Source organism: Oryctolagus cuniculus, chromosome 16 (genome assembly GCF_964237555.1).
Source record: "Oryctolagus cuniculus chromosome 16, mOryCun1.1, whole genome shotgun sequence".
NCBI lineage: Eukaryota > Metazoa > Chordata > Mammalia > Lagomorpha > Leporidae > Oryctolagus > Oryctolagus cuniculus.
Genome location: NC_091447.1, coordinates 41564528 through 41577882, shown reverse-complemented (window position 1 = coordinate 41577882; position 13355 = coordinate 41564528). Strand labels below are relative to the sequence as shown.

Genomic DNA, 13355 nt, shown 5'->3' with positions numbered 1-13355 from the left:
GAAAAGTATTGTTGGAACTTTAAAAACTTTCCTTTAGACAGAGATGGGCACTAAAGGGTGACTAGTTGAAAAGCATGGTAACTTCACGAAGTTTTTTCAGTTTTCCAAAATGTTGCCACTTTATAAAACAGTTTTCACCTTTTCATTTTTCTTTTTTTCCATTAAACTTTGTTTTAATGGGTCTCAAAATTTTGGAACAGATTTTTGGCCAAGTTGTTTCCGTTAAAAAGTATTGATTTTAAAAAGTAATAACTTAAAACTGTCATGCACTCACACACACAAAATGGTCTACAAAACATTCTCCTTTCCTTCTAAAGGTTTTACGATGCATTGTTATCATTAACCAGTCTTTTACTATTGAACTTAAATGGCCAATTGAGACAAACAGTGCTGAGACCATTTCTCCACCACTGATTAAGACTAGCGTGGCAGGGGTTAGGGATAATAATCATTTAGCCTTCTGAGCTTTCTGGGCAGAGTTGGTGACTTTGCCAGCTCCAGCAGCCTTCTTGTCCGCTGCTTTGGTCACACCCACAGCAACTATCTGTCTCATGTCACAGACAGCAGGACAACCCAGGGGAGGACAGTTAGAAAAGCTCTTAACACACATGGGCTTGCCAGGAACCATATCATCAATGGCAGCATCAGCGGATTTAGAGCCATCAAAAATGTAGGGCCATCTTCCAGCTTCTTTCCAGATTCATGATCAATCTTTTCGTTCAGCTCAGCAAACTTGCAAGCAGTGTGACTTGTGTGACAACCCAGCACAGGGGTGTACCCAGCACTGATTTGACCTGGTGGCTCAGGATAATCATCTGAGCAGTAAAGCCAGCTGCCTCCACTGGTGGGTCATTTATGCTGTCACCAGCAATGTTGCCATGACAAACATCTTTGACAGACACATTCCTGACATTGAAGCGCATGTTGTCCCCAGGGAGAACTTCACTCAAAGCTTCATGGACTTGACTTCAGTTGTGATGGTGACTGGAGCAAAAGGAACCACCATGGCAGGTTGGAGAACACCAGTCTCCACTTAGCTCACAGGGACAGTACTAATACCACCAATTTTGTAGACTTCCTATAGGGGCAGATGCAAAGGCTTATCAGTTGGTCTAGTTGGTGGGAGGATGCAACCGGGGCTTCCAGCAGTGTCGTTCCACTGGTATTGCCATCTTTGCAGGGATTTTCCATCCCTTGAACCACGGCACATTGCACTTGGCTCCAGCATGTTGTCACCATGCCAACCGTAAATTGGCACAAATGCTGCTGTGCCAGGGTTGTAGCCAATTTTCTTAATGTAGGTGCTGACTTTCTTACCAATTTCATTGTATGTCTTCTGGCTGTAGGGTGGCTCAGTGGAATCCATCTTGTTAACACCAACACTTAGTTGTTTCACACCCAGTGTGTAAGCCGGAAGGACACGCTCACAGGTCTGCCCATTTTTGGGGACATCAGCTTCCAATTCCCCAACACCAGCAGTAACAACCAGGATGGCACCTGAGATGTGCCTATAGTCATGTTTCTGATGAAGTCTCTGTGTACTGGGGCATCAATGATAGTCACAGTACACTTGCTGGTCCCAGATTTCCACAGGGAGATGTCAATGGTGATACCACGCTCATACTCAGTTTATCCCAGACCCACACATTCTTGAAGGAACCTTTCCCATCTCGGCAGCCTCCTCAAATTTTTCCATTGTTCTTTTGTCGATGCTACCACATTTGTAGATCAGATGGCCAGGGGTGGTGGACTTGCCTGAATCTACGTGTCCAATGACGATGTTGATGTCTTTTCCTTTCCCATTTTGGCTTTAATTAGCAGTGGTTTCACAACCCCTGTGTTCTGGCAGCAAAGCTGTTGCAAAAAAAGCCACCTTTTCATTTCTGCCAAGGTGCTACCCCTCAATCACAAAAACATAAGCTGATGTAAAGCATGAATCTGCAGGAGCCATCGTTCTGCCAAGTCCAGTATCCCCAAGACAATATCCTGTGATGCCGATTCAAACAGGAATTTACATGCGACAACAGGAGCTAAACACAGAATTGAGCAAAATAGAAGGCGCTTCCTTGTTGTCGTTTTAGAAGCAGTGAGAAAATGCCTTTCCCTCGAGCTTCTGAGTCCTCCTCTAGTTCTCAAAAGGAGCTCAGTTCAGTATGGTGCTACATAAAGAGATGTGGAGATGATTCCTCTGAGATGAGCCCCAGAACTCACATATAAAGAATAAGCAGCCATCCCTGAGGGGTAGAGAGAGAGAAAGAGAGAGGCCTGCAGAAGGTCTTGAACCTCTGGAAGGAAATCTACAGGTAACAGATGGAATTCTACGAAACCCAGACCATGAGTAACTAATTCAGAAATAACCAGAGGTAAACCAGCCTGCCCTGCCCTATGAAGAATGGGACTAACGCTAATGTGAGTGCGTTCCCTCAAAGCTTGTTAGAAAATATTGTTGCCAAATAGACAATTCTCCTTCCTCCCGTTAGAAAAGCAGCTTCCTGGAGCAGGGGGTGTGGGTAGGATAGGCATTTGGTGCAGTGGTTCAGATATCTACAACCCCTCTCTGAGCACCTGAGTTCAAGTCCAAACTCTGCACCTGATTTCAGATTCCTGCTAATGTGCACCCTGGGAGGTAGCAGATCCTGACTCATGTGCCGCCCACATGGGAGACCCAGGTTGAACTCCTGGCTCCTGGCTTCAGCCTAGCCCTGACTGTTGGGCATGTGGGAAATGAACCAGAGGATAGAAGATCTCTCTCCATTTCTCTGCCTTTCAAACAAATAAAATAAATAAAATAAAAAATTTTTAAAGCCTCCTTATTCATGAAGTGCTGCAGGTTGAACTACAGGAAAGAACCTCCTGTGACATTATCTGGAAAGCAAAGCAAAGTGATTTCTCTAAGGAATAACCACATTTTTCACCTTTGCTTAAAAGTAAAAAAAAAAATCAGATAAATATTTTAAGGGAAGCCCTAATTGACCACCTGCAATGTTGACAATTTTACACTGTAAAGGAAAACCCTGCTGTCTTACTACTAAAGATGCCTTAAATAATGGAGACCTTTTCAGCTTATCCAATCTGAGGACGGCTATGTTTTAATGAAGACTTTTGACCCCTGGGAAATATAAGGGGGAGCATGCAGAAATGGTGATAGATTTTCTGTCTTTTAACCCTAATGGGAAAGCTTATTTTGAGGAATTCCAACACTAATGAAGATACACAACAGATGACAGAACTGATTAACTGCTAAGAGCCCAATTCTTCCCTGCAATCTAGCCAGGTTTTGGTTCCCTGTTAAGATCCAGTTCTTAGGTCCACCCGTGAGGGAAGGAAGGAAAGTACAGTGTCTGCTTCAAACACATCATGGCCTCCAATTCTGCTTTGCCCACTTTAAGTAGATTGCTTGGTTTGGCTGCTTACGCTGTTTTTCCTGGAAACCACTCATACTTTTTTGGGCTGAGCTCCTAAACCACTGGAAGTAGTCTGGCCGAGAAGGAATTAGAGTCCAAGTACTTTTTTATGACTCTATTTTACCTGCTCCTTTTGAACAGTCTACACTTGAACAAACACAGAAAACAAATTTATTGACAACTTCTTACAATAAGGTCCTGCAGGAAGACTTTGTTGCTACCTATCCTTTCCTACCACTTTTCACAGAGAAAGAATAAGCGTGGCTGAATCCGGCTGGTGACTCCCATGGAAAAGTTTAGCACAGCAACATGTGCAATCAGTTAAGACTTCAGTCCCGTCATCCTTAGCGAAAGGAGCTGAAGACAATTTAGAACGGAAATGGAATTCTAGGCGCCAAGCCTCAGAGCTAAGCTTTCAAAAGTCACCCATGAAAGATGTGCACTTTTCTCATTGTTCATTGCCTGGTAAATGCAGACAACTATGGCTTTAAGGAGATTTTATCCACCATACTGGTGCCTGCATCTGTATAGAACATTATCACTCCCTTGGCAGGTCACCGGGACTTGCCCACATCTGTTTCTGCTTTCAGTTCTGTTACCCTATTCCTTTCTGGCCAGGAGTGAAAAAGAACTGCAAGTTTATAAGTGCCACGGAGGCATATGGTTGAAGAGAGTATTTTTCCTTTTACCAAACCATTATTTCTGCCTGGATTATTTTTTTCCTATTTTTCACTTAATTAGACATAATCTCAATTAGATTTCTATGAATATTCTGAAAATGACATTTTAAAGAGGCACTTTAGATTGATCTAAATGCTCAGAAATTTTATTTTTACTACTGAACTACAGAGCATATTGAAAGCAGATGTTGATGGAAGGCCCATGGTTTCAGAGTTAGGCAGAGTTATTTCTGATCCTAGTTCTGCCACTTATTGCCCATCTGACCTGGATCCTAGGTTTTCTCAACTATACACAGGTAATGAAAAACATCCAACTTCTGTAGGTGTTTGTAAAGATTTGACTATAAATGCATGTTAACTGGTTAGAAAGGGGGGAGAACATTAAAGAGTAGCTCTTACTAATATTTTGCGGCAGTAACATTCTGGTCACATTCAGTAATTTTAAAAACTTGCTGATTATCATTATGAAATCTAATTGTTATATGGCTGCTGTAGCCAATTGGAGAGTAAACCAATGGATGGAAGATTCCTCTCTCTCTCTCTCTCTCTCCACCCCCCATCTCTTCCTGTCTATGTCTGTCACTCTGCGTGTCAAATAAAAAAATAAATCTTCAAAAACAGGAAAGAAAAAAAATCCTGGTATCCGGGGATATGGGAAAGGGGGATTATCTGGTAGAATCAGAGAGTAGACCTAAACAAAACAGACAGGGAGATCAGTTGAAGAAAGCCGGTCTCCAGCTCTCGCCTCTATTCTCTTGATTGGGAATCAGCCCCAGCTCTTTACTGAAGGCTGGCTCTAGGGATGGCCAATACCAGTGTGAGTTAACCACACGAGGTGACCGCAGACTGGTCCCCAACTGTCAACTGGGTTTGCTCTGTGAGCAGTACCATTAAGCAAGGAGAGTGACCCGCATTCATTTAACTCATTTATAAACAAATAAAAAAGATACTGATGTTTAAAACAAAAAATTTGAGCAACATTTAAAAGACAACAGTGCTTTGGCTATTCATCTCCTTTCTGGAGGCAAAGCTGAGTAAGGAATGTTGCACTGTTTTGATAGGACTGATCCAACCAGCTGCATTGAAGTTTGCTTCTGTCATGTGGGTGATGGTGTTTGCTGTATCAGGGGAGGTATTTGTGACTCTTAGCTCTAAAGCTGTGATTATTTCCTATACATCTAACAATTTTCTAGGTACCCCAAGGACAACCACACTCATCTATCTATATTCTCTAAAAATATTTTGTTTCTTCTCTCTCTGTGGTGAGGTTGACTTTCATAAAGGAAGACAGAGATTCTGGTAAACATTGGAGTCTTCTCTTTAATCAGTTTTTTCTCATCACCTATTTGGTATCACTTTCTTCCCTCTGGGTCATTTCAATGAAATTAGACCTTGCCATGCCATACTAAATAAAGGAAAAGAAGACTATGAATTAATGAAGTTTGGGTAATGTAATTCTTTTAATGAAATTCAAGTTTATTGCTTTAAAGAACCTATGGTAATTAAAACCTGACTGAGAACTGCTTCGTTGAGATTCAAATTTAATAAATAACGAAGCAAGATTTGCAATTAGAATATCATATCCAGGCACCAGCCCAAGTATTGCCCATGTCTGCTAACCATTGTAAGCATTTTTATTCATTTATTCATTCATTCTTTCCACACAAACTTATTGAGCACATATTATTTGCCAGATGGTATGCGAGATGCTAAGGATAGAATGGTTAACAAGAGAATTATTTTTCTTGTTATCTCAAAAAACTTTTTCCTCTAATATTTTCCCCTTATGATCTTATTTACATTATTTGGTATAGTCATATAACCACAAATTTATAATTAAGTCTAAATTTATAAACTTTTATTCAAGGGCAGAAATTAATCAGCAAATCTTTCCTTTTCTGCACCTGCAGATCTTAAAAAATAAAAAGCTATCTGCATCTATTTTCCATTCTCAGTTTGCAGGAAAGAGATGCGTTTTGACTAGAAATGACTAACCAAGTCATTCTTTACTTCTGCTATCCCAACTCTTAACAAGAGTTCTAACCAACAACAAGCAAGAGAAATATTACAAAGCCAAACAAATACTGTCCCATAAAACACCGTAGAAATACATCTGATGGAAACATGCTGAAGCTGCTAATGGTGCAGAGTAAGATGAAGCTGCTTCAAAAAGTTGGTGAGTATGGAACTTTATTTTTTTAAAAAAGATTTATTTATTTGAAAGAGAGTTACAGAGAGAGGTAGAGAGAGAGAGGGGTCTTCCATCTGCTGGTTCACTCCCCAGATGGCCGCAACGGTCGGAGCTGTGCCAATCTGAAACCAGCAGCCAGAAGTTTCTTCAGGTCTCCCACATGGGTGCAGGGGCTGAGGACTTGGGCCATCTTCTAGAGCTTTCCCAGGCCACAGCAGAGAGCTGGATCACAAGTGGAGCAACAAGGACTAAAACCAGCTCCCATATGGAATGCCAGCGCTTCAGGCCAGGGCTTTAACCTGCTGTGCCACACCGCTGGCCCCTAGTATGAAACTTTAAAGTATGTTTATTCTGATGCAAAAAAAAAAAAAACCTTTGAAATCCATGCATTTGAGGGGTCCTCAAAAAATTTTACGAAAAATGTGTTGTAATATAAACATGTGTGGATTTCAAAATATTTTCCATCAAAATAAGCTTGTCTTTTCATTGCATTATCCCTTGCATTTTATGAACTATCCTCATACAGTTGTCTTGGGTGGCGAGATGATTCGGAAGGTTAAGCACAAAAGGATAAAAGCTCAGAGTGCTCATATGTAAATCTGACCTCTCAGTGGGGTACATGGCCAGAAAAGGAGGGCATGGAGTCCTGGAAGAACTGAATCATCCCCTTCACCTCCTAGGGATACAGTTTACTCCTGAGTAGTGCAGGTGCAATCAAAGCCTGACGGGCCTGGTGACAATGGCAAGGCTATTTCACTGAGTGGATTCTTTGGTCAAACGATGAGGTCAAACCAGAAACTTTCCATGGGAACCACCACTTTTAACATTCTTCATTTCCAGAATTAGAGTTAGCATGTTAACTTCAGAGTTGTTTCACAGGTAGGAAATTTTTAAAAAATTTGTTCTGAATGACACCTGCCCTACTCACCACTCTCCTACAAACTACTTCATAACATGATATTAGGGGTTGGGTTATGTCCTCCATAAATTCTTATGTTGAATCTTAAACACCTCTGAATGTAAGCTTATTTGCAGACAGTTTTAAAATAAGCAACCAATTTAAAATGAGGTTAATAGGGTAGGCTATAATTAAATACCACTGGTGTATTAGGAAATTTGGAGGCAGAGGAAAGACAAGGTGAAGATGCAGCCATCAGGAAAGCAAAAAGGCCTGGAACAGCTTCTTCCCTCACTGCCCTCAGGAGGAGCCCAGCCCGCCAACATCTCGATCTCAGATTTCCAATCTCCTCATATGTGAGACAACAAAGTTCTGTGGTTTAAGCCACCTGGTTTATGACACTTGTGACAGTGGCCCCAGCAAACTAATACGCTCCAAAGAAAGGGGGGAGGGGAAGGAAGGAGGGAAGGAGGAAAGGAAAGAGGGAGGGAGGGAGGGAGGGAAAAGAAAGAGAGAGAAAGAAAGAAAATGGAAGAAACAAGATATCAGACTATCCCAAACACCAAAGAGTAGTGTCTTGGACCCTGGACTTCTGAACCCATCCACTTGTGGGCATGTCCCCTCTTGTGGCCTTTCTTTTCCCCTACCTTCTACTCCCCAAAGCTGCCAATGGACCCTTTTTAATTAGATTTAAGCAGGCTGATGTGATATAGAGCATTTATAAGCCAATTTGTCCAGGCTGCTGCACCCTCCACTTCCCCACCCAGAATAGTGCTCTTTGTGGTTGGACGTCATAGTGAGGACCCTTGCTAACTACCATATGTGTACACGTGTGCCAGATAGGTGATGAGGAGCTCCTGAGACATTCTGAAAGGAGGAATGATACAACTCATCACTGCTTTAGGAAGATGACTAATGACAATGCAAACGAGGGACCAGAAGTAGAGGGTGAACAGCTATTGTAATTGTTCAGGCAGGTAATATGACCAAGTAGTCAACAGTATTAGACCAGATCGACAGCTCTCAAATTGGAGTAGACATGCCTGCAAGGTGTGTTAGTACACAGGTTGCTAGACCCACCCTCAGATTCTGTTTCAGTTAGGGTGGGGCATGGGGCCCAGAGCTTCAATATAAGAGTGCCCACTCTATGATAATTGCTCATATCAAGTTTGACATTATTTGGGGCATGTTAACTCGGAATTAGAAACCTCAGAACCTAAAACTAATGGAAAAGACCCTGAATGGTGTCCTCAATTCTGGCCATAGCTTTAAAATGAAAACCTAACCACTCCCCTCCTGTGTTGAGAGTCATAGATTTATCATTTGCAAAGCCTTGCTATTTTATTTTCAAGAGAAGTTGGTGAATTTACAAGTAGTGGATCTGCTTATTATTCTATGTAAGTTGAGAAAATATTACCCCCAATTTACAGATGAAAGAAACGATACTCCAAAGGGATCTTGACCCTCTCTCATTTCTGTTCTTGCCAAGATTTTAATAATTTGCCACAAGATAAACATGCCAGCTCCAGAAACTGCCCTTAACAGACAGGAGAGGGAAAATCTTAGACTGATCATTAAAAGCACACCACCAATCTAAAGCAATGCACCACACAATCCGAGTCCATTAACAGCAGCTCATCAGCTCTAACCGGCTTTCTCACTGGAAAATTATTGAGTCTGCTTGATATTCATCCTATAGGACTGAACAAGTGTCTGCTTTTTTCCCTCTGTTCTTTGAATTTGTTTTCTATAAAGCAACATTAAGCTATAGATTCAGCAGAGTCCCTTGTAAAATAAGGAAAAAAGAAGCCTCTCTTCTTATTCCCTTCAAGTTCATGAAAAGTCCCAAGAACTGTACTTTCTATTAAACTGAGAAGAGCTATGTGTAATGAGGAAAGAATTTTGTTCAACAATAGCAGCAGTGCCACATAGCTGACCAGCTGGAGCTCAGCCCAGCTGTGGCTGTGCAGCCCTCCCTTCCAGAAAGAAGCCAGCGTGGCTCAACAGGGTGACTGCACAGAGGGAGTCAGCCTCCAGCCTCCCCCCGGGAAGCCAGCCACTTCCATCTGCAGCAGGATCTACGCCTTTCTGAAGCTTTGGTCGCCCTCTCTCTTGTTATCTACCTCCCTATCTACCTCTGTCTCCAGCATCTCTAGCTCTCCCCTCCCCTCTCCTCGCCCTAACTCCAAGGCTTTAAGTCAGTTTGAAGGTTTTCACATGAGCCTTTCAGTGTATTGGATCCACACAGACTATCCTTGGATTTGAATAAAAAATTAGCTGCTTTTATTTCTTGGGGACTACATTTTGATCAAAAGATGAGAGTAACTGACACTTAAGAGGGAGGCATTCTGAACCCTGCATTTCAACCTCTTCTTGCTGATTGCTATTTATGGCACTTATTCCAACTTAGAAAATGTAATATATAGGTCCTTAATGTGTTTAGTTAGGGACCTCATGAATCATGTGGATTTCTCCACAACCTAAGCGGTCATTACGCTGCCCCAAGGGCGTGCCATTCTGTGGACATTTCATCTTTGTGTCCCTGTTTATTTGTAGCAAGCAAGCCCAGTTCTGTAGGACACTGATTAGAGGGACAATGTTAGTTATCGACTGTAAGTTTCATCCAACCAAAAGCTGCCAAGTGTTGTTCACATAATGAAGATGCAGAGCTTCCAGACTTGATTGTGTTTTTTGCTTTGGGGCTTCCGATCCTAGCTCAGGCTCTCAGAAAGGCCAAACTACTTCTTATCCTGCATTATTCCTTCTCAGCAACAACAACCTAACCATGCATCTTGGAGACTGCCTGCAAGTTGTTGCCATTAAAACCTCCTTTTTAACTGCAACAATCCTGCTCTTAGTCCCCTCAAAGCTAATGAACCAACACTGCTTCCTTTGCTTGCTGCCGGACTTCAGCTTTGCAAGGAATTGTACTAAGTGGGGAGAGACAGTGGGGGATGGGATGGGTGGTGAGTTAGTATAACTGAGCGGAGCTGAGCTGGCTGGGAGATGCTTTCTCACCAGCTGTTATACATCAAGAAGAGACAGGCTCTTGTAACCCTTTCCTGGCAACTAGTTGGAAACAAAAGTCAGTGTGGATAGATTTTCTGATGAAAACATACACACAGCATAACACTGTGAACTAAATTCACATCTCAATGTGATTATGAGAATTTGACAATGTTTGTGTCTGTGTTTTGGAGGGTCACTTGTGTGAAGATGCAGAGGCATTAAACAGTGGAGGAATCACTGACTTCCAAACGGTCTCGCTGTTTACTTTTTCTGAAGGAAAGCTACTCTTCCCACTGAGATGCAGGGAAAGAAAGCTCTCATCTGAAAACTATAAAGGGAAGTGTAGGGTGGGACCTCCCTGGTCTAAGCCCAGAAGTGTAGTCAGATGTGCTTCCCTTAAGGGTTAAGTCCAGAGCACCTCCCAGGAAATGACAAATGGTCCCATAGCCCAAGTTCTGCCCACCCCGCTGCCCCCAGCATCCAGACTTCCAGACATCAAATAGTTAGAAAAAGTGTTTGGTTTGAAATAATTCCTGAGGGTTAGCTTGCCTCACAAACCACATTCTTTCTACCCTCCTCCCCCTACACAGTTTTAAAAAAAGGAAAACGCCTTGGAATTCTGATGATAGATTTTCACAAAATTGTCCACGTTGCTTGCAGAGGCAAAAAAAAAAAGGGCAAGAAAGTCAAGAAAATCTGTATAAAGTTATGACTTCTGTGGCTACTGAAATGTTGGTCTTTAATTAGAGATATTTGTCTTCCCTTCTTATGTCTTTACATTTTGAATTATTACTGTAGTCTTCATCTTGCAATTTTCCGTTCTAACACCCAAATTCCATTTTAGCTCTATTCCCATGCAGACATTAACTGTTTTTTGAAATCCAAGGTCCAGGGCCAGTGCTGTGGTGTAATGAGCTAAGCCTCTGCCTGTGGCACCGGCATCCCACATGGCTTCCAGTTAGAGCCCCAGTTGTTTCTCTTCCAACCCAGCTCTCTGCTATGGCCTGGGAAAGCAGTGGAAGATGGCCCAAGTCCTTGGGCCCCTGCACCCACAGGGGAGACCCAGAAGAAGCTCCTGGCTCCTGGCTTTGGATCAACTCAACTCTGGCTGTTGCAACCATTTGGGAAGTGAGCCAGTGGATGGAACACTTTTCTCTCTGTCTCTCCCTCTCTCTGTTTCTAACTCCATCTCTCAAATAAATAAATAAAAATCTCAAAAGAAAGAAAGAAAGAAAGAAAGAAAGAAAGAAAGGAAGGAAGGAAGGAAGGAAGGAAGGAAGGAAGGAAGGAAGGAAGGAAGGAAGGAAGAAAGAAACCCAAGGTCCCTGAATGGTTCCAAACCTTAAGTTAATCTGTCAACATTTTCCAACTTGCAGATGCTTAGGGCCCACCCTCAAAAGTTCTCATTCAGTGGGCTGGTGCCGCAGCTCACTGAGCTAATCCTCCACCTGCGGTGCCAGCACCCCAGGTTCTAGTCCCGGTTGGGGTGCCGGATTCTGTCCCAGTTGCTCCTCTTCTAGTCCAGCTCTCTGCTGTGGCCCGGGAAGGCAGTGGAGGACGGCCCAAGTGCTTGGGCCCTGCACCCGCATGGGAGACCAGGAGGAAGCACCTGGCTCCTGGCTTCAGATTGGTGCAGCACTGGTCGTAGCGGCCATTTGAGGGGTGAACCAACGGAAAAGGAAGACCTTTCTCTCTCTCTCTCTCTAACTCTGCCTGTCAAAAAAAAAAAAAGTTCTCATTCAGGAAGTGGGGTTTAGAGCCTTAGAAAATGCAGTGGCTTCCTTCAGTGATTTTAATGCAGATCTTAGTTTGCAAAACACTGCTCCCAGTGTACACGCATCCCACACATATGCATGTGCACACACACACACACATTACTTCCTTCAATGAATTCCATCAGAGAACAGTCATCGTGAAGATTTCTGTTTGCAATTCTATCATAGAAGAGATCCTACTTTTCTTTTATTGAAAAAATTCTTCAAAAAGTGGCCAATCTGGCCTCACCATTTCTGCTTCCCAATCCCACTGTTCACTTACACTGGGCACAATCTAGCTTCTTCCTAATGATTCCTAGATCAGTAGTCAGTGACTTCACAGTCATGAAGTTCAGTGATCACCTTTAGTCCCTTGCTTCTCAAACCTGCTCTTGGCCTCTAACATTGGCCACCATCCCCACCTTGTAGCCCCTCCTTCCTTTGGACCATGGACATCTGCACTCCCCAGGTCTCATCCTGTCCCGCTCTTTGCTCTTTCTCTAGATCTTCATATTCTTCCTGCTGTGACCTCTGACAAAGTCTGTCCTTGGCTACTTTGTGTTCCATCTCCGCACATTCTCCTCCAGGCAAGCTTTTACCACCTGTCGGTCCTACTGCATCAACCAGCATCTCCTCTTCAGGGGACTTCCAGCCCTGCCTCTCTCTAGTCCTGACCTTTCTCTCAAACTCCATTCCTTTCCCCTTATTGCTTGCAAGACTCCTTTACCTGGCTTTTCCAACTGTGTCCCCAAAGTAACATGTTCAAAAGGGAAAATTAATCTTTTCTTCCAAACATACTCTTCATTTGGTGTTTTTGTGATTCTTCTTTGAAGTTAATTTATTTAAAAGACACAGCTCCCATCCACTGGCTCATTCCCCCAAATGCCTGATTAGCCAAGTCAAAGCCAGGAGCCAGAAACTCAGTCCGGGTCTCCCACATGTGTGGCAGGAACCCAAATACTGGAGCCATCACCTGCTGCCTCCCAGAGTGCACACTAACAGGAAGCTGGAATCAGGAGTGGAGCCAGGACTCAAACCCAGTTACTCTGAGATGAGATGTGGGCATCCCAAGTGGCGTGTTAACCACTGCCCTGTAATTCTGTAAATGAAAGCTCAGCCACCCCAGATAGTGAAGGTCAAAGCTGCAGCATCACCTCTGACTGCTTTCTAACACTCAGCCAGAGTATCTGAATAGGTACCACCTATTATCTCCAGTCTCCTCCTTTCTATTTCTACTGCAGGACTGTAAGTGTTACTCTATTTCAAAAATGAGAGTTTTATGGGTACTACAGTATTCAGAGGAATATTTAAAAGGCTCAACATGAAATTTGAACCATCCTTGGAAGACAGGTAGGATTTTGCTAAGTCAAAGGAGGAGTGGGATGGAATCTGGTGGGAAGATCAAGATGTATGCAGCTC

General features: G+C 43.0%; 1 long non-coding RNA gene and 1 pseudogene across 1 annotated transcript in view; both read right to left on the bottom strand.

Annotated features, from left to right (window-relative positions):
* LOC138845899 (uncharacterized) overlaps nt 1-13355 on the bottom strand; it is a 68092-nt gene that overhangs the window by 44594 nt on the left and 10143 nt on the right. The gene's annotated exons all lie outside the window — the stretch shown is intronic.
* On the bottom strand, nt 427-12566 carry LOC100352847 (elongation factor 1-alpha 1 pseudogene; annotated as a pseudogene).